Source organism: Ziziphus jujuba, chromosome 11 (assembly GCF_031755915.1).
Source record: "Ziziphus jujuba cultivar Dongzao chromosome 11, ASM3175591v1".
Taxonomy (NCBI): domain Eukaryota; kingdom Viridiplantae; phylum Streptophyta; class Magnoliopsida; order Rosales; family Rhamnaceae; genus Ziziphus; species Ziziphus jujuba.
In genome coordinates this window covers 1,168,154-1,189,796 of record NC_083389.1, presented here as the reverse complement: position 1 = coordinate 1,189,796, position 21,643 = coordinate 1,168,154, and the positions used below count along the sequence as shown (strand labels likewise).

Sequence of the window (21,643 nt, the reverse complement as noted above, 5' to 3'; positions counted from 1 at the left end):
AAACGAAGGTATTCGTGCTTGGATGGATGCTCAAATCAGCCTCATGGAAACCCTATATTCCCTGAGGAGGTTCTACCCCATGGAAATGCTCTTTAATGGAACTTTAGCTTTAGCTGGTCGTGACCAAGAAACCACTGGTTTCGCTTGGTGGGCCGGAAATGCTCGACTTATCAACTTATTTGGTAAACTACTGTGGGCTCATGTAGCTCATGCCGGATTAATCGTATTTTGGACCGGAGCAATAAACCTATTTGAAGTAGCTCATTTCATACCAGAGAAGCCGATGTATGAACAAAGATTAATTTTACTTCCCCACCCAGCTACTTTAGGTTGGGGGGTAAGTCTCGGGGAGGAAGTTCTAGACACTTTTCCATACTTTGTATCTGGATTCATTGTTCCTAACCCTGCTTCACCTTAATTGTTATTTGAACAAGTAAAATTTATGTCTTGGTCATTGTGGGGATAGCATTTCTCTTCTGCATGTCCATGGAGTTTTGAAAAACCCAAACATCTCAAGGATAGATAGAGAGGTAGGAATGTATCGAACAAACTGCACTCCTTCATATACATCAGGAGTCCATTGAGGAGAAGGGGCTGGGGAAATCTTGAACCCAATTCCTATAGTGATGAATATAAGCAAAATTGAAATTCTTGGGGAGTTATACCGATGTGATTCTGCCTCGAACTTGCACAACCGACAATCCGCTGGGCTGCTGACCCGATACGGATGAAGACCGGGCCGATCATTAGGGCTCAAGCTAAGAAGTTTAAGGAAAATACTGCTGTATTTATCCAGGGAGTAATTCATATTCAAAAGGGCTTGTCCATACCTGAAGATCTAAGAGCTATTTTGAGCATACAAGTGGTGGAAACCGGTACGGACCTAGGTAGCGGTTTTGGTGCAATTATGGAGGCCGGGAAGCATGAAATGGTTCCAATGTTTCATGCATTCAATACATATGTCTAAGAGGACATGGAATCAAGTCAAAGTAGCTTCAAAGTCATCCAAAAAGGGGTTGTACGGATAGTTAGTAAATTTGGCCTATTTTCGTTGTATTTTGTGCTGACTTTACTTTATTCTGCTGAGTTGGCTTTTTCTCTTTCCTCCAAGCAAGAGAAACGTGTGGGACTCCATAATAATCTTATTTAGCATCCTAAAAAGCATATAGAAGCTGATTTGGAGCTCAAAGAGGTTAAATATTGGTCAAAGTCAACTTAGTCAAAAAGATAGTATTTTAGTTTCCTAATTTGATTCTACTTTTTGTTTTAGGAAATTACCATTAGTTTTTGGTTTTATTTATTTATTTTATGGAGAAATAAGTTGAAGAAAGTTATTAGTTTATTATTTTCATTGTAACTTAATTAATTCCTAATTCAAAATAAAGGAATTAATGAATCCAAATTAGATTAGGAAATGAGTGAGAATTTCGGCCACCATAGGAAACCACTTTGTATGGTCAATTTTCCCTTTTATTTCATGTCTTTGTAGCCTATTTAAAGGCTTATTTTGCAATAAGAATGAAGCTTGAATTTTATACATAAACGTATTTGTGAGATTGAATTCTCTTTGTTCTTTTGAACACCTAAAACACCATTAGCGAATGAGTGTTTTAGTTTGACTTATCAGTAGGCCTTCCATCACCTATTTTGGCGTCTTCATTATATACAAAGGTTTCTAATCATAGGTTGATTAGGGGTCAAGGTGACCATTAGAATCTGAACATAATTAGATCTGGGTTGATATAATACGGGTTTCCTTAAACTTCTTAGCTTGAGCCCTAGTGATCGGCCCGGTCTTCATCCGTATTGGGTCAGCAGCCAAGCGGATTGTCGGTTGTGCAGGTTCGGGCGGAATCATAGTATTCTCCTCCTCTTGAAAAGGATTTGTCCTCAAATCTAGATCAGCACCTGTAGCAAAAAGAGATAAAACAGTAACATTAAATGTGGCACTAACACTATACTCACCTATTAAATCAAGTTTGTAGGTATTCTCGTTAATCCGCTCAAAAACTTGAAAAGGTCCATCCACACGCGGCATGAGCTTTGACTTTCTTTGTTAAGGAAACCTCTCCTTTTGTAAGTGCAACCAAACCATTTCTCTTGGGTCAAACACTATTACAACAAAATCTAGAAATACATGCTCATTATGGTAAAAATTACACTTTTTAAAGTTAGCAAACAATATTTCCCAAATTTTCAGATTTCCACTAAGTAAAGCTCTCAACAATCTAGATAAAGTTCTATGTAACAAAAACATCTTTAAATAAGTATCTTTAAAATTCATGACCAGCAATGATTTCTTATTCATAATTACTTTATTAACATCACCAAAGCTAAGATAAATTTTTTTATTTTTCTTCTCTTTCCTTTCTTTTTCTTTCCCACTCACGGTTTGCATTTGTTTTGTCTCACACTCGGCTTTTTCTCTCACTTTGTCTCTCTTGAGTTTGTTAAAATATTTCCACTCAACCTGGGTTTTAGAAGACTTACCTTGGACAGCAAGCTCACCTTTCTCCTCTTGAATGGATGGTGGAACCGTTGGTGCCATACTAGCCTTCTCTTTGAGCCTCTCGGCTTCCCTCCTTTGTTGCATATGAAGTTGATTGTTAAATACTTCCTTTGGAGTTAATGGCTCCAGCTTAAACTTTTTCCCTTTAAATTTAAATACAATGCTATTCTCTGTACCATAATGGATAGCATCTCTATCAAATTGCCATGGCCTACCCAACAAAATATGACCCACATGCATAGAAACAACATCACACAATACAACATCCACATATGTATCAATGCTGAATTTTACTTTGGCTTGTTTATTTACTTTTATCTCACCACTATTATGTAGCCATTGTAATCTATATGGTTCTCGATGTTTACTAGTTGTTAAGCTTAATTTATCAACTACCATGCTACTAATTATATTTGCACATCTTCCACTATTTATAATCATACTACATATGTTGCCTTGAATTTCGCATCTGGTGTGGAAGATATTTTCTCTTTTGAATTTGTTCCTCATCTTTGTATACAGTAAGGACCTTCCTTGCAACCAAGCTTAAGTCATCCCTTGAAGGTTGGAGTGTTTCGGGTTCCTCATGCTCATCATCTCCGACTTCTCCATCTTAAATTTCAGTTTCAGCATCACTTTCTTCACTTTCGGATTCTAGTTCGCCATTACCTTTCAACATCATAATCCTCCTATTCGGGCATTGGCTAGTGATGTGTCCTCATCCCTGGCATTTAAAACACACAATTTCATGAGTTTTAGAAGGCTTAGGATTAGATTTACCTTCACTTTTGTATGCTTGGACAGATTCGGTTCTAGTCTCTCTCCTTGGCCGATTTGAACTTTCTTCACCAACTTTTAGCTTTGAGTTGTTTTCAAAGGTAGGATTGTTTCTCCAGCCACTTGGAATTGATCTTCCGCTGTTGGAAACTCCTACAAACCATGAGCCTACACCCCTCCTCTTGAATTGATGCTCCAATTTAATAGCCACATGCAACATCTCCTCCAATTCTACATATTGTTGCAATTCTAGTTGATTGGCTATTTCACAATTCAAACCACCAAGGAACCTTACCATAGTTGCTTCTCTATCCTCATTCATACTTAGTCTCATCGTAAGCATCTCCATCTCCTTGTAATAATCCTCCACAGACCTATTTCCTTGCTCATTGGTCTACCATTGGAGTGCATAATGGCCAAACTCCATTGCTGCCAATTTCACCTTCTTAGCCTCCGAATAATTATGACAATCAAAGATCATCTCCATTCTCTCTTCCCATTCCAAATATGCTTCCGGATCACTTTTACCCATGAATGGTGGGATGTTTACCTTGATGTTGCCAAGATCATCATCTACATCCTCTCTCCTATGCCTCCCACAACCTAGCCTCTCTTGGACAGCAAGTGTTTAATCCATTCCTTCTTCAAAGTCATCTCCAAAATTTTCCTCCTCTAACTCCTCTCTTGGTCTCACTCGGCCTCCTCAACCTCGATCATGTCCTCCATGAGCATCTATCCTTATATTCGGCACTCCTTGGGATGTTTCTAACCTATCCATCCTTTGATTTAAATGGTGAAATTGACTATTCATCTGCTGTAGTTGCTCCAAGATAGCCTTCATGTTCCTTTGCTCACCACTCCCCGAAGCTCGGGAACCGCCATGGAATCCTACGGACTCTTCTTCATTAATCCTTAAAGGTGGATCTCCTCTTCTCACCCTTGAATCTGCCATGTTAGTATAAATAATGCAAAATAAAATAAATTCTCACCAAAAGTCACTCCCTCACATGTTTAACTCAATCAAGGTCTCGACACTCGTGTTTTCACACTAGTTTCGGCTTTTACCCTCTTTCAAGCTCACACACTCTTGCCTTTTTCCGCTCAATGAATTATGTCAAAGTTCCAATTAAAACACCCAAAAAACAGCAATTAGATCACAAGTATGTTTTAATTAAACTTATCAACAAAACAGTAGCAAAAAGAAAGCAATACCGAAGGAATTAACAAATCCTAGTTTTCGACTTTTCTAGGCAAAATAAGGCAAAACAATGAGAAAATTTTGGAATTTTTAAGAACTGGACCAGAGGGTAAGAGATTAAGGATTCAAGAATAAAATTTAAGAAAAAGAATTTTAAACTCAAACAAGAATCAAATCGAACAAAAATATAGAATAGTGTTGGTTGTCGTTCTTGTAATTCAAGCTTTGTATCAATTCCTTTAACTAATTTTAATCCAAATAATTTAAACACCCAAAATCCAAATACCCAGCAGCAAAAATAATTATCCAGAAACTCCAAATATGCAACAAATAGTCAACAGCAGCAGCTCAACGAAATTCCAGCAGCACCAAATTCAACAAACCAAAATTGTTTTTTTTTTTTTTAATCCTGCTTTTTCTTTCTTTTTTTTTTTTTTTTTTCATGTTTTCACCCACAGATCATAAAACAACTGCAGTAGCAAAGATCAACACTAACAATTGCAATTCCACACCAAAAATCCACCAAACCCATGGCCTCCAACAAAAACAAAAGTGCAGTTTTTTTTTTTTTCTTTTGGTAAATATGTTGCCGCAAACCCTTCTTCTTTTTTCTTTTTTTTTTTTTTGAATATATGATGAAAATATTGAATACTAAAACAGCAAAGAAAAATCAACAAAGACCAAAATTAACAAGAATAATGATGAAAAACAACCAACAAACTAGGAAACAAAAAATACGGTAAAACTAGGAAATCCTAATTCAACTAGAAATGATTTTTTTTTTTTTTAAAGATGCAAAACGTGTATGGGAGGGATGCAACCATAACCTAATGCTAAAATTATAGAATAACACAAAAACAAATAAAGAAAATAAAGATATATTAAACCTGAACAAAATTCGGCTCTGATACAAAATGATACGAACCTAAGACGACCTGCTCCTAAACCCATATTATATTAGCCCGGATCTAATTATGTTCAACTTATAATGGTCACCTTGACCCCTAACCTACCTGTGATTAGAAACCTTGGTATATAAGGAAGATGCCACAATAGGTGGTGGAAGTCCTATTGATAAGTCAAACTAAAACACTCACTCTCTAATGGTGTTTTAGTTGTCCAAAAGAACAGAGAGAATTCAATCTAACAAATAATTTTCTGTATAAAATTCAAGCTTAATTCTTATTGAAAAAGAATCTTTAAATAGGCTACAAAGTCACGAAATAAACCCTAAAAATAAACCGAAAACCGGCCATACAAAGTAGTTTCCTATGGTGGCCGAAATTCTCACTCCTTTCCGAATCTAACTTGGATTAAGTAATTCATTGATTTTGAATTAGGAATTAATTAATTTACAATGAAAATAATAAAATAATAACTTTCATAAACTTATTTGTCCAGCAAATAAATAAATAAAAACAAAAAAGGAATGGTAATTTCCTAAAATCAAAAGTAGAATCAAATTAGGAAACTAAAATACTAGCTTTTTGATTAAGTTGACTTTGATAATTCTTTGACCAATTTGAGCTCCAAATCAGCTTCAATATGCTTTTTAGGATGCCAAATAAGCTGATCATGAAGTCCCACACGTTGATACGAACCTAGGACGACCTGCTCCTAAACCCGTATTATATTAGCCCGGATCTAATTACGTTCAGGTTCTAATGGTCACCTTGACCTCTAACCAACCCGTGATTAGAAGCCTTGGTATATAATGAAGATGCCAGAATAGGTGATGGAAGGCCTGTTGATAACTCAAACTAAAACACTCATTCACTAATGGTGTTTTAGGCGTTCAAAAGAACAAAGAGAATTCAATCTCACAAATAATTTTTTGTATAAAATTCAAGCTTACTTCTTATTGAAAAATAAGCCTTTAAATAGGCTACAAAGTCACGAAATAAACCCGAAAAACCAAAGGGAAAATCGACCATACAAAGTGGTTTCCTATGGTGGCCAAAATTCTCACTCTTTACTAATCTAATTTGGATTAACTAATTCCTTTATTTTGAATTAGGAATTAATTAATTTACAATGACAATAATAAAATAATAACTTTCTTAAACTTGTTGCTCTAGAAAATAAATAAATAAAACAAAAAGTAATGGTAATTTCCTAAAACAAAAAGTAAAATCAAATTAGGAAACTAAAATACTAGCTTTTTGACTAAGTTGACATTGACCAATCTTTAGCCTCATTGAGCTGAAAATCAGCTTCTATATGCTTTTTAGGATGCCAAATGAGCATATTATGGGGTGCCACACATTGCCCTTGCTTGGAGGAAAGAGAAAAAGCCAACTCAGCATAATACAGTAAAGCCAGAACAAAATACAGCAAAAACAGGCCAAATTTACTAACTGTCCGTACAACCCCTTTTTGGATGACTTTGAAGCTGCTTTGACTTGATTCCATGTCCTCTTAGACATATTTATTGAATTCATGAAACGTTGGAACCATTTCATGCTTCCCGGCCTCCATAATTGCACCAAAACCGCTACCTAGGTCCGTATTGGCTTCCACCACTTCTATGCTCAAAATAGGTCTTAGATCTTCGAGTATGGACAAGCCCTTTTGAATATGAAATAATTATTGGATAAAGACAACAAGATTGTCCTTAAACTTCTTAGCTTGTTTCATTCCCTTCCCCCCTTGGGGCCCAGCGTCCTTGCTGGCACACCGATCCCGGTCCAGCTCTGGTACCATCTGTGATAGTGATGTGATTCCGCCCGAGCCCGCTCAACTAATAACTCGCTGGGGTGCTAACTTGACAAGGATGAAGACTAGGCCAATCATAAGAGTTCAAATTAAGAGATTTAAGGACAACCTGGGAGTATTTATACAAGGGGTAATCAATCTCACCAGAGCTTGTCCATACTTGAAGATACAAAGCCTATTCTAAGCATCCAAGTGGTGGAAGCGGATACGAACCCGGGTGACGGTTTTGGTACATTTTTGGAGTCCGGGAAGCATGAAATGGTTCCAATGTTTTATGGGTTCAATACATATGCCTAATAGGTCATGGAATCAAGTTAAAGCAGCCTCAAATGCAATCAAAAAGGGCTTGTAAGGATAGCATCAACAATTCGGCCGAATTTGCTGTATGGCTTGCTAGCTTTACTATATTTTACTGTATTAGCCTTTTCTTATTTTTCCAAGCATGGGCAACGTGTGGGACTTCATATTCAGCTTATTTGGCATCCTAAAAGGAATCTAGAAGCTGATTTGAAGCTCAAAGAGGTCAAAGATTGATCAAAGTCAACTTGATCAAAAGGCTAGCATTTTTAGTTTCCTAATTTGTTTTTACTTTTTGTTTTAGGAAACTACCATTACTTTTTGGCTTTTATTTATTTATTCTCTGGACAAATAACTTTAGGAAGGTTTTTATTCTATTCTTTCCATTGTAAATTAATTAATTTCTAATTTAATATAAAGGAATTAATTAATCAAACTTAGATTAGGAAAGGAAGTATAGTTTCCGCCAACTAGGTTTCTTTATGTGTGGTGGCCGATTTTCTTTATTTTTAGGGTTTTATTTCGTTGCTTTGTAGCCTATTTAAAGGATTATTTTTCAGTATGAATAAAAACTTTGATTTGATTAAGAAAATACTTGTGAGATTAATTATATCTTTGTTCTTTGAGAACACCTAAAACACCATTAGAGAATTGGTTGTTTTAGCTTGACTTATCAATAGGTTTTCCATCCCCTATTGTGGCGTCTACATTATACCAAGGTTTCTAACCACAGGTTGGTTAGGGGTTGAGGTCCATTCCATTAGAAGTTGAACTTAATTGAGATCCGGGCTAATATAATACGGGTTTAGGAGCAGGTCGTCCTAGGTTCGTATCAAACAGCCCAGACCACCCGCATCAAATATTGTCCTTTTTGGGCCTGGGGAATCCTCTTACAACCCAGCCCTTAAGGTTTTGTCAAAATGCATCGTACGGGAAAGGTAGGTATCCACACCTCCACACCACCTTATAAGACGTGCTTCATTCTCTTTCCAACCGATGTGGAACTTCACAATCTACCCTCCTTGAGGCCCAGCGTCCTCACTGGCACAATGATACGAACCTAGGACGACCTGCTCCTAAACCCATATTATATTAGCCCGGATCTATATGTTCAAGTTCTAATGGTCATGTTGACCCCTAACCAGCCTGTGATTAGAAACCTTGATATATAATGAAGACGCCACAATAGGTGATGGAATGCCTATTGATAAGTCAAACTAAAACACTCATTCACTAATGGTGTTTTAGGTGTTAAAAAGAACAAAGAGAATTCAATCTTACAAATAATTTTCTGTATAAAATTCAAGCTTAATTCTTATTGAAAAATAAGCCTTTAAATAGGCTAAAAAGTCACGAAATAAAGCCCTAAAAACAAAGAGAAATCCGACCATACAAAGTAGTTTCCTATGGTGACCGAAATTCTCACTCATTTCCTAATCTAATTTGGATTAATTAATTCCTTTATTTTGAATTAGGAATTAATTAATTTACAACGAAAATAATAAAATAATAACTTTCCAAAACTTATTTGTCCAGAAAATAAATAAATAAAAATAAAAATAAAAGAATGGTAATTTCCTAAAACAAAAAGTAGAATCAAATTAGGAAACTTTAACACTAGCTTTTTGACTAAATTGACTTTGACCATTCTTTGACCAATTTGAGCTTCAAATCAACTTCGATATGCTTTTTAGGATTCCAAATATGTTAAGTATTAAGTCCCACACGTTTCCCTTACTTTGAAGAAAGAGAAAAAGCCAACTCAGTAAAATACAGTAAAGCCAGCACAAAATATAGTAAAAACAAGCCAAATTTGAAGCTGTCCGTGCAACCCCTTTTTGAATGCCTTTGAAGCTGGCTTGAATTGATTCGATATCCTCTTAGACATATGTATTGAATCCATAAAGAGTTGGAACCATTTCACGCTGCTCAGTGTCCATATTTGCACCAAAATCGCTACCTGGGTCCGTATCGGCTTCCACCACTTGGATTCTTAGAATAGGCTTTGTATTTTCTAGTATGGACAAGCTCTATTGAAAATTGATTACCCCCTATACAAATGCTCCCAGTTTGTCCTTGAATCTCTTAATTTGAGCTCTTGTGATTGGCCCGGTCTTTATCCGTGTAGGGTCAGCACCCCAACGGGTTATTGGTTGATCAGGCTAGGGCGGAATCACATCACTCAGTACAATACAGTAAAGCCAGCACAAAATACAGTAAAAACAGGCCAAGTTTACTAACTGTCCATACAACCCCTTTTTGGACGACTTTGAAGCTGCTTTGACTTGATTCCATGTCCTGTTAGACATATTTATTAAATTAATGAAACATTGGAACCATTTTATGCTTTCTGGTCTCCATAATTGCACCAAAACCGCTATCCGGGTCCGTACTAGCTTCCACCACTTGTATGCTCAAAATAGGTCTTAGATCTTCGGGTATGGACAAAGCCTTTTTGAATATGAATTACTCCCTGGGTAAAGACAGCAAGATTGTCCTTAAACTTCTTAGCTTGAGCCCTAGTGATCGGCCCGGTCTTCATCTATATCGGGTTAGCAGCCCAGCGGATTGTCGGTTGTGCAGGTTCTGGCGGAATCACATCATATACATTTGTGTATTGATAAGACCATTCACTATTTCTTGAAGCTCGATCTCTACCCCGGATTAACCATATAGCGAAGAGAAACCATGAACCAAAATAGAATAGCTTGTCCCACCCATGAGTAAATATTTCATAGTAGCCTCAATAGAACGTACATCTTTCTTGGTATATCCAGATAATAGGTAGGGTATAAACTAAAACATTCTGGAGCTACAAAGATAGTTATTAGATCGTTAGCACCGCATAAAAACATTCCTCCTAGAGTAGTAATACGAATAACAGAAACTCTGTTATAGCTATTTCTATACATTCAATGTACTATATGGATAGAGGAATACGTAAAGTTGAACATAGTAAAATAAGAAATTGAAAGATTTCGTTGAAATTGTTCATTTGGAAATTTCCTAAAAAGCTAATCATAGGTTCTTCTCTCCATCGGAACAATTGGGCCGTTATGCTCATTACTAAACTTGTTGAAGAGATGAAATATAACCAAGGTATATCTTTTTAATCAGAGGTTGATTCGACCATCAGAAGAAGAATGAAGTTTGAATTGGCTTTCATAAAAATTCTTGTAGAATTGAGAATGAAGTTTTCATTATGAACATGCCAGATCATGAATTAGTAACTCCATCCAATCTCCAAAAAATCCCAACTATTTCGAACTTTTTGGAATGGAATTTTTACGGAATCCCCATGAATAAGATCAAACCTTATTCCATGATATTTACATGAGATTCCTCATTCTTATTCTTAAACAAGTCCATGAAAGGGCTTAGTTGATCCATGATTTATGTTTCATCTGTCGTTTCCTTTTCGTTTGTTTCGAGAAATATATCGATCAATTTTGATTCTTTATTTTTCTATTGATTCTTTTCCGATCGAGATGTATGGATCCATGGGTCTATGTGTCTATATATATCATGTTCATGGATTAACGAAAATGAGCAAAAGCTCTATTTGCCTCTGCTATTCTATGAATCTCTTCATTTTCGCATGGCATCGCCACTCCCTTTGACAGCATCCGCTAATTTGGAACTTAATTTGGAAATCATATTTTGACAAGGATATTTTTGGGATGCCCCTAATAACCAACGAATGGAAAGTACTTTTCCTTATGTGGATACTATTTCAATGGGCACTTGATGGGTCGATCCACCTACACGTCTTGCTTTTACTGTTATATCTGGAGTTACTCCACTTATTGCTTGATGTAAAACAGATAGTGGATTTGTATTTGTCTTTTGTTGAATCTTTTTCATGGCTCGATAGATAATTTCATAAGCCATTGATTTTTTTCCGTGTTTCAGAATACGGTTAACCAACATCTTAACTAACCAATTACGATAAATTGGATCAAATTTTGTAGTTTTTTATTCTACATTACCTCGACTTGACAAAAGCGTGAAAGGGGTTCAAGAATCTGTTTTCTTTTTATAAGGGCTAAAATAATTTTTTTTGGCTTTTTGACCCCATATTGTAGGGTGGATCTTAAAAGATATGAAAGATCTCTCTCTAAGCCATACATACGACTTTCATCGGATACGACTTTCCATAAAATTCTATATGTACCTATGAGATCAAGTATGGAACTCTATATACTCACTTTAAATTGAGTATCCATTCCCCTCCTTTTCCTACTAGGATTAGAAATCCTGTATCTACGGATATGATTGAGTCCTTGGGTTTTCGAAATAGTGCAAAAAGAAATGCTTCAAATCATTGCTATTTGACTCGGACCTGTTCTTAAAAAGTCAATGCATTTTGAATTGTTTGTTGACATGGACAAAGTCAAGGAAAGCCTCTAAAATTATTTCAATATTGGACCTTGGACATATAATAGTTCCGAATCGAATCTCTTTAGAAAGAAAATCTTTTTTATCATGGTAGCCTGCTTAAATTCCCTTATGAAACTTTCGTTATTGGGTTAGCCATACACTTCACATGTTTATAGCGATTCACATGGCATCATAAAATGATACAAGTCTTAGATAAGAATCTACAACGCACTAGATCATCTTGTTGATGATCCTTTACTCCGATAGCACCTAAGGATCCTCGAACAATGTGATATCTCACACCAGGTAAATCCTTAACCCTTCCGCCTCTTACTAAGACTACAGAATGTTCTTGTAAATTATGGCCAATACTAGGGATATAAGCAGTGATTTCAAATCCAGAGGTTAAGCGTACTCTGGCAATTTTACGTAAGGCAGAGTTTGGTTTTTTAGGGGTTTTAGTGGAAAAGTTGACAGATAAGTCACCTTTACTGCCACTCTACAGAACTGTACATGAGATTTTCATCTCATACAGCTCCTCGTTCAATTCTTTTGAAGTTATTGGACCCTTTTCCTCATTCAAGAATCTCTTCCCTTTTTCCACTCCATTTCGAAGAGTAACTAGGACCAATTCAGTCACGTTTTCATTCATTTGGAATATGGACTCTTCTACTTTACTTATTTTTTTTAATATTTTTCCCTATCTTTTCTTTTTTTATTTCTTTTTTTTATTTTATTCCTTTCCATCATTGCTTAAGTGCCATAGGTTTGATCCTGTAAAATCTGACTCATTTTCTCATTGAGTGAAAGGTACGAAATAAATCAGATTGGTTTTATGATTAAAAGTACTATGTTATGTGAAATCTTTGATTTTTCTCTCTTTCTCTATCCCCATCCCGTAGGTACAGTGTTTGAATCAATAGAGACCCTTTTCTTCTATATAAATGTATCTGTATAAATCGATATTATTACATTCCAATTCCTTCTCGATACCTCACAAGGAAAATCCTAAATTGGATCCCAAATTGATGGGTTAGTGTGAACTTATCCATGCGATTATGCACTCTTCGAATAGGAATCCATTTTCTGAAAGTTCTTGGCTTTCGTGCTTTGGTGGGTCTCCGAGATCCTTTCGATGGCCTATGTTGTGTTGAAGGGATATCTATATGATCCGATTGATTGCGTAAAGCCTGTGGTAGCAATGGAGCAAGGGAAAGTATACAGAAGAGATAGTTCTTTTCCATTATATTAACATTTCCCATTGTTGTGTTGGATCCACAATTAATCCTATGGATCCTTAGGATTGGTGTATTTTTTTATTTTTTATATTATATATTTTAATTATCATTTTCATAATTATATTTTATTTTATATATTATTATATCTTGCCATTTCAAATCAAGGATCGAGTCAATTATCACAATTTCTTCTACCCATCCTGTATATTATCCTTTTCATTCTTTGTTGGAATAGAAACCGATTAGTAGGTGAGATTTTACAAAAAAAGGTTCTTCATATTCATACGAGAAAACAAAATTTTCTTTTTTCGATGTGAATTTGACACAACACAAAGGAACACGCTATTTGCTATTTATAATAAAAAAAAAAACCTTTTTCGATTATTTTGAATTGAGAAAAGATTTCATCCTATTTTATCATATATAGAGAAGATATACTCTGGATTCTCGTAAGGGATAATCACTTTTTTTTTTCAGTATCTACTTGTTATTAGTTAATAATCCTAGCGATTTGATTTATGTGCTTATTCTGATTCTAAATTCTAATCGGAATATTCAAATGATTTTTATTAAATGACTATTCATTTATTGTATTTTCAAATAAGGGCAAGAAAACTCTATGGAAAAATGTCAGTTTGATTCGATGTTGTTTAGTAGGGGGTTAAAATACAGGTCTGGGTTAAGTAAATCAATAGATAGTTTTGGTGGTCCGATTGAAAATGAAAATACCAGTGTAAATAAAGATCCGATTATAAATCATATGAATAAAAAAATTCCTAATGGGATTGAGAGTAATAATTATAATTACAGTAATATTGATCATTTAGTCGATGCCGGGAGGTACATTTGAAATTTAATATCTAGTCAAACTTTTTTGTTTAGGGATAGTAATAGGGACCATGGACCATTACTCCATATATTTTGATATTGAAAATCGAATTTTTTAGACTGACACCGATCGTTCTTTTCTAAGTGCACCAAAAAGTTCTTTTTATAGTTATCAGAATTCTAGTTATCCGAATAATGTATCTTCATTCTCAAAGTAGTACTGATCATTATATTTTAAGTAGTGGTGTCAATTCCAATGATAGTTACATTTGTGGTGAAAGCGATAAGAGTAGTAAAAGCGAGAGTTCCAGTATATGAACTAGTAATGATGATAGTGCAAAAACTCTAAGAAAATGAGAGTTCGAGAGAGCTCTAACTGAAATAAGAAAAAGAAAAAGGGATTTAGAGAGAGCTCTAACTCAACTAAAAGAAAACAAATTAAAATTAAATAAAATTTTAAAAGAAAACAAATTAAAGAAAGCTCTAGCTGAAATAAGAGAAAGAAAAAATGATTTAGCATTTTCTCTAAAGCAAATACAAACAAGAGACTAGGAAATCAATACAAACAGCAAAGAAAAATCAACAATAACAATGATGAAAGACAACAAACAAACTAGGAAACAAAAATACGATAAACTAGGAAATCCTAATTCAACTAGGAATGAATTTTTTTTTTTTTTTTAAAGATGCAGAACGTGTATGGGATGGATGCAACCTTAACCTAATGCTAAAATTGCAGAATAACACAAAAACAAATAAAGCAAATAAAGATAGATCAAACCTGAACAAAATTTAGCTCTGATACCAAATGATACGAACCTAGGACGACCTGCTCCTAAACCCGTATTATATTAGCCCGGATCTCAATTAAATTCAAGTTCTAATGGAATGGACCTCAACCCCTAACCAACCTGTGGTTAGAAACCTTGGTATAATGTAGACGCCACAATAGGGGATGGAAAGCCTATTGATAAGTCAAGCTAAAACAACCAATTCTCTAATGGTGTTTTAGGTGTTCTCAAATAACAAAAAGATAATTAATCTCACAAGTATTTTCTTAATTAAATCAAAGTTGTATTATTATTGACAAATAAACCTTTAAATAGGCTACAAAGCCATGAAATAAAACCCTAAAAACACTAGGAAAAACCAGCCACACACATAAAGAAACCTAGTTGGCCGAAACTATACTTCCTTTCCTAATCTAAGTTTGATTAATTAATTCCTTTATATTAAATTAGGAATTAATTAATTTACAATGGAAAGAATAAAATAAAAACCTTCCTAAAGTTATTTGTCCAGAAAATAAATAAATAAAAAACCAAAAAAGAAAGAAAGTCAATCGCAAATTAGGTAACGAGTTGACTTTGACATCTAGGCTGAATTATATCTTCAACCGAGCTAACTTATGTCTGCCTGATGTCCGAGCTAACTTATGGCCTATCCAAGCTAACTAATGTCTGTCCGAGCTAACTTGTGTCTGGCCGAGCTAACCGATGACTGTTCGAGCTAAGTTGTGTCTCGCTGAGCTAACTGGTGTCTGTCCGAGCTAAGTTACATCCAATGTCTGAAGTCTGAGATCAGATGTCCGAGGCAAGGCTCCGATGTCCAAGGCAAGGGTGTCCGATATAAAATGTCCGATGTATGGGTATCCAATGTATCAGCCTCCACCACTTAGATACGTAAAACAGGTCTTTTATATTCAGGTATGGACAAGCCCTTTTGAGAATGAATTACTTTCTGGATAAAGGCAGCAAGGTTATCCTTAAACCTCTTAGCTTGAGCGCTAGTGATCGGTCCAGTCTTCATCCGTATCGGATCAGTACCCCAGCGAGTTGTCGGTGTTGTGAGCTCGGGCAGGTTCGTATCACAATTACAGCGGGTGAGTGCTCAAGTTGAGCACATGAATCAAAGGATGGGAAGGCTAGAAGTTTCCCAAGGAATGCCGAACACAGGAAATAGGCAAGAATTCCATGAAGGTCGAGGTCGAAGACGAGGAGGCCGTGAGAGACCGAAAGAGGAATTTGAGGAGGAGAATTTTGATGGAGACATTGAGGAAGGCATGGACGAAACCTTTGCTGTCCAAGAGAGAGATGGCTGTGGAAGGTATAGGAGGGAAGAAACAGATGACAATCTTAGCAATATCAAGATCAACATCCCATTATTCATGGGAAAAAGTGATCCCGAGGCATATTTGGAGTGGGAAGAAAAGATGGAGATGATATTCAACTACCATAATTATTCGGAGGGTAAGAAGGTGAAGTTGGCAGCAATGGAGTTTGGCCATTATGCACTCCAATGATGGACAAATGAGTAAGGGGCCCGGAGGAGAGTTGGTGATGACTTTATCACAACATGGCGACAAATGAAAGGAGCCATGAGAAAGCGGTTTGTGCCATCACATTACCATAGGTTGCTGCATCAAAGGCTTCAATCTTTGTCTCAAGGAAGTAGATCCGTGGAGGATTATTACAAAGAGATGGAGATGCTCATGATGAGGCTGAATATGAATGAGGATAGGGAGGCAACAATGGCAAGATTTCTTGGTGGTTTGAACCGTGACATTGCCAACCAGCTTGAATTGCAACAATACTTGGAGTTGGAGGAGATGTTGCATGTAGCCATTAAGCTTGAACACCAATTCAAGAGGAGGGGAGTAGGATCACAGCTTGGAGGTGTTTCTAGCAGTGGGAGAATCAATTCAAGTGGCTGGAGAAACAATTCAGCTAATGAAATCAAACCAAAACTGAAAGCTGGAGAAGAAAGTACAAACCGGTCAAAAAAGGAGGCCAAGACCGAATCTGTCCAAGCACTTAGAGGTGAGATACAATCTGATCCTAAACCTCAAAAATCCAGAGAAATAATTTGTTTTAAGTGCCAAGGAAGAGGACACATAGCCAGCCAATGCCCAAATAGAAGAATCATGGTATTAAAGGGTGACGATGAGCTAGAATCTGCAAGTGAAGAAAGTGAAGCTGAAACCGAACAATAGGAGGAATGCAATGATGATGAAGCCGAACCAGTAGATACATCTAATGCCTAGTTGAGCATGGTTTCAAGGAGAGTACTTATTGTCTACAAAGATGAAGAGCAGATACAAAGAGAAAACATCTTCCACACTCGCTGCGAAATACAAGGTAAGATTTGTAGCATGATTATAGATAGTGGGAGTTGTACCAACGTGATAAGTAATCTTGTAGTTGATAAATTAGGCTTGAAAACAATTAAACATCTAGAACCCTATAGGTTACAATGGTTAAATGATAGTGGTGAGATGAGGGTAAATAAGCAGCCAAAGTTAAATTTAATATAGGTAGGTATGAGGATGTTGTCTTGTGTGACATTGTACCAATGCATGCCGGACACATTTTACTAGGTAGACCATGGCAATTTGACAAAGATGCTACTCATTTTGGTCGTGAAAATAGTGTTGTTTTCAGGCTTAAAGGGAAGAAAATCAAGCTGGAGCCATTGACTTCCAAGGAGGTCTACAAAGATCAACTACAAATGCAACAAAGGAGGGAGTCCGAAAAACTCAAGGAGAAAATAAGTATGGCATCAACGACTTCACCATCCTTTTAAGGAGGTGATGAATGGAAAACCGCATTAAAACTAAATATGGGCTGTATGAATGGTTAGTTATGCCTTTTGGATTATCTAGTGCACCTAGAACTTTCATGAGGCTTATGAATCATGTAATGCGTCCATTTATTGGTAAATTTATGGTTGTTTATTTTGATGATATTTTGGTGTATAGCCAAAACTTGGATGAGCATGTGGATCAACTTAGGTAAGTTTTGCAAGTTCTTAGAAAGGAAAGATTGTTTGCTAACATGAACAAGTGTGATTTTTGCAAAGATGAGCTTGTTTTTCTAGGATTTGTAATAAGTGCTGCAGGAATCAAAGTGGATCAAGCTAAAGTGCAGGCAATCAAAGAGTGGCCGGTTCCTACAACAATCACCCTAGTGAGGAGTTTCCATCGCTTGGCAAGTTTTGTCTAGGATTTTAGCACTATAGCCGCACCTTTGAATGAAGTTGTCAAAAAGAATGTTGGCTTTAAATGGGGGGAAGTACAAGAAAAATCTTTTAATTTGTTGAAAGAAAAATTGTGTAATGCACCTTTATTAGTTTTGCCAAATTTTTCTAAGACTTCTGAAATTGAGTGTGATGCTTTGGGTGTAGGTATTGGAGCTGTCTTAATGCAAGAAGGAAGACCCATAGCCTACTTTAGTGAAAAATTAAATGAAGCTGCACTAAACTACCCGACATATGGCAAGGAGATGTATGCTTTGGTGAGGGCTTTGGAGACGTGGCAGCATTATCTCATGCCAAAGGAGTTTGTGATTCATATGGATCATGAGTCTTTAAAGCATATTAAGGGTCAAGGAAAGCTCAACCGAAGGCATGCCAAGTGGATTGAATTTATTGAACCCTTTCCATATGTGATCCGCTACAAAAAAGGTAAGGAAAATGTGGTTGCTGATTCATTGTCGCAAAGGTATGTATTCTTTTCTACCTTAGATGCTAGGTCACTTGGATTTGAACAATTGAAAGAACTTTATGAGCATGATAGTGACTTTGGAGAAATTTTTAGAACCTGTTTGAAACATGGATTTAATAAACTTTACATATTTGAGGGGTATTTGTTTAAGGAAAACCAACTTTGTGTGCCTAATTGTAGCATTAGGGAATTATTGGTTCGGGAAGGACATTGGGGTGGTTTAATGGGTCATTTTTGTGTTTTTAAAACTTTATCCTTGCTGCAAGAACATTTTTATTGGCCTAACATATGGAGAGATGTTGAGAGAATTTGTGAAAGATGTTTGAAGTGCCGAAAAACAAAATCAACATTGAAGCCGCACGGATTGTACAAGCCTTTGCCGATTCCTACCTATCCTTGGGCAGATTTGTCTATGGATTTTATTCTTGGTTTGACTAGGTCAAGGACAGGTAGGGATTCAATATTTGTTGTAGTAGATAGGTTTTCTCAGATGGCACATTTTATTGCATGTAATAAAACTGATAATGCATCCAATGTTGCTAATTTATTGTTCAAGGAAATTGTGAGATTGCATGGAATGCCAAGAGCTATTGTTTCGGATAGGGATGCTAAGTTCTTAAGTTATTTTTGGAAAACTTTGTGGGCTAAGTTAGGTACTAAGCTTTTATTTTCAACTACTTGCCACCCACAAACAGATGGGCAAGCCGAAGTTGTGAATAGAACCTTGTCCGCTTTGTTACGTGCTTTAATTAATAGAAAATTGAGAACTTAGGAATAATGTTTGCCACATGTTGAATTTGCTTATAATAGGTCTTTACATTCAGCTACTAAATATACACCATTTGAAATTGTTTATGGTTTTAATCCTTTGACCACATTAGATCTAACACATTTACCTTTGAGTGAGCGTGCTAATCTAGATGGAAAACAAAAAGCTGATTTTGTAAAACAGATTCATAAGAAGACAAAGGTAAATATTGAGAGGAGGACCGAGCAATATGCAAAGGTGGCTAATCAAGGCCGAAAACCAATGGTCATTGAATCTGGAGATTGGGTGTGGTTGCATTTGAGGAAAGAAAGATTTCCCGAACAAAGGAAATCAAAACTCATGCCGAGGGGTGATGAACCTTTTCAAGTTTTGGAAAGGATAGACGAAAATGCCTACAAACTTGATCTACATGGTGAGTATAATGTTAGTGTCATCTTCAATGTTGCTGATTTGTCTCCTTTTGCTGCAGGTGATGACTTTGATTTAAGGGCAAATCCTTTTCAAGAGGAGGAGAATGATGCGAATCCGCCCGAGCTCGCACAATCGACAACTCACTGGGGTACTGATCCAATACGGATGAAGACTGGACTGATCACTAGGGCTCAAACTAAGAGGTTTAAGGACAACCTTGCTGCCTTTATCCAGAAAGTAATTCATTCTCAAAAGGGCTTGTCCAAACTTGAAGATAAAAGACCTGTTTTAAGCATCCAAGTGGTGGACGCTGATACATCGGACACCCATACATCGGACATTTTATATCGGACACCCATACATCAGACATTTTATATCAGACACCCATGCCTTGGACATCTGACCTCGGCCTTTGGACATCAGGCAGACATATGTTAGCTCGGACATCAGACATAAGTCAGCTTAGTTGTCAAACTAGTCAACTTGTTTTCTAATTTGTGTTTGATTTTTTTTTTGGGTTTTTTTATTTATTTATTTGCTGGACAAATAAGTTTAGGAAAGTTGTTATTTTATTATTTTCATTGTAAATTAATTAATTCCTACTTCAAAATAAGGGAATTAATTAATCCAAATTAGATTAGGAAAGGATGTGAAATTAGGCAATTTCCTAATTGGATTCTATGTTGGCCGAAATTTCCTAATCCTTTTAGGGTTTTATTTTGTTGATTCAAAGCTATTGAAAGGCTTATTTTCAATGAGAAATTAAGCTTGAATTTTATACAGAAATTATTTGTGAGATTGAATTCTCCTTGTTATTTTGAACACCTAAAACACCATTAGTGAATGAGTGTTTTAGTTTGACTTATCAATAGGCCTTCCATCACCTATTGTGGCATCTTCATTATATACCAAGGTTTCTAATCACATGTTGGTTAGGGGTCAAGGTGACCATTAGAACTTGAATATAATTAGATCCCGGCTAATATAATACGGGTTTAGGAGCAAGTCGTCCTTAATTCGTATCAAAAGGGATGTTCGTATTTTAGTTTAGATCTAGGCAATTCAATGAATTACTCGTAAAATTTCACATCATAACAGTGCTAGTTGATGAGAGTTACTTCGGAAACAAAAAAATGAAAGTAAATTTTTTTTTGGTAATTCCCCAATTCAAATAAAATGCAACTACATCTAGTATAGTATGAGTTGGCAATCAGACCATATGTGGATAGAACTTATAGTAGGGTCTTGAAAAATGAGTAATTTTTACTGGGCCTTTATCCCTTTTTTAGGTTCATTAGGATTTTTATTGGTTGAAACTTCCAGTTATTTTGGTAGGAATTTTATATCTGTAGTTCCCTCTCAGCAAATAATTTTTTTTCCATAAGGGATCGTGGTGTCTTTCTAAGGAATCTTAGGTCTTTTTATTAGTTCCTATTTGTGGTGCACAATTTTGTGGAACGTGTTAGAGAATCATGGCATTGTTAGCCATGAACACACCAAACCCGAGACCAAGCAAGGCGCCTTGGTCGAGGGTCACTTTCATGTTTGTTTTTGTATTTTGCTTTGTATTTTATGAAAGCCATTTTTGTGTAATATAGGCTTGATAAGTTGGTGGACAAAGACTCCAAAGCCATTTTAGGAAGTTTAGGGAAATGAAGCACCTTGATGACATGGAAAGCACCTTGGTGACAAGGATGGTGACATGGAGCTCAACCATTCAGCCTTTCTCTCATCCAATGCATGAAAGGACATGTGTCATCATGCATGAAGACTACTTCAACATGAAGCACCTAATGAGGCAGCAACACTTGTCAACAAATTAACAAGCATGGTGAAAAGTTACCTTGCACATGTGGTTTGCTTCACCATGAAGGACTTGTTTTGTATTGGTGCTAAAACCAGCCATGGTGTGCTTTCACACCTTTTTTGTATGCTATAAATATGTATTACATCTTAATAAATATATAGTATTAAATTTTTGGAGAAAATACCTTAGTTTCCATTTTGAAACCAAGAGAAA

The 21,643-nt window shown here is 36.0% G+C and overlaps 1 pseudogene; it reads right to left on the bottom strand.

Moving 5' to 3' along the window:
* Window positions 1–451: 451 nt before the first annotated feature.
* Window positions 452–10,716, bottom strand: LOC125419352 (NAD(P)H-quinone oxidoreductase subunit 2 A, chloroplastic-like; annotated as a pseudogene).
* Between the last annotated feature and the right edge of the window lie 10,927 nt (window positions 10,717–21,643).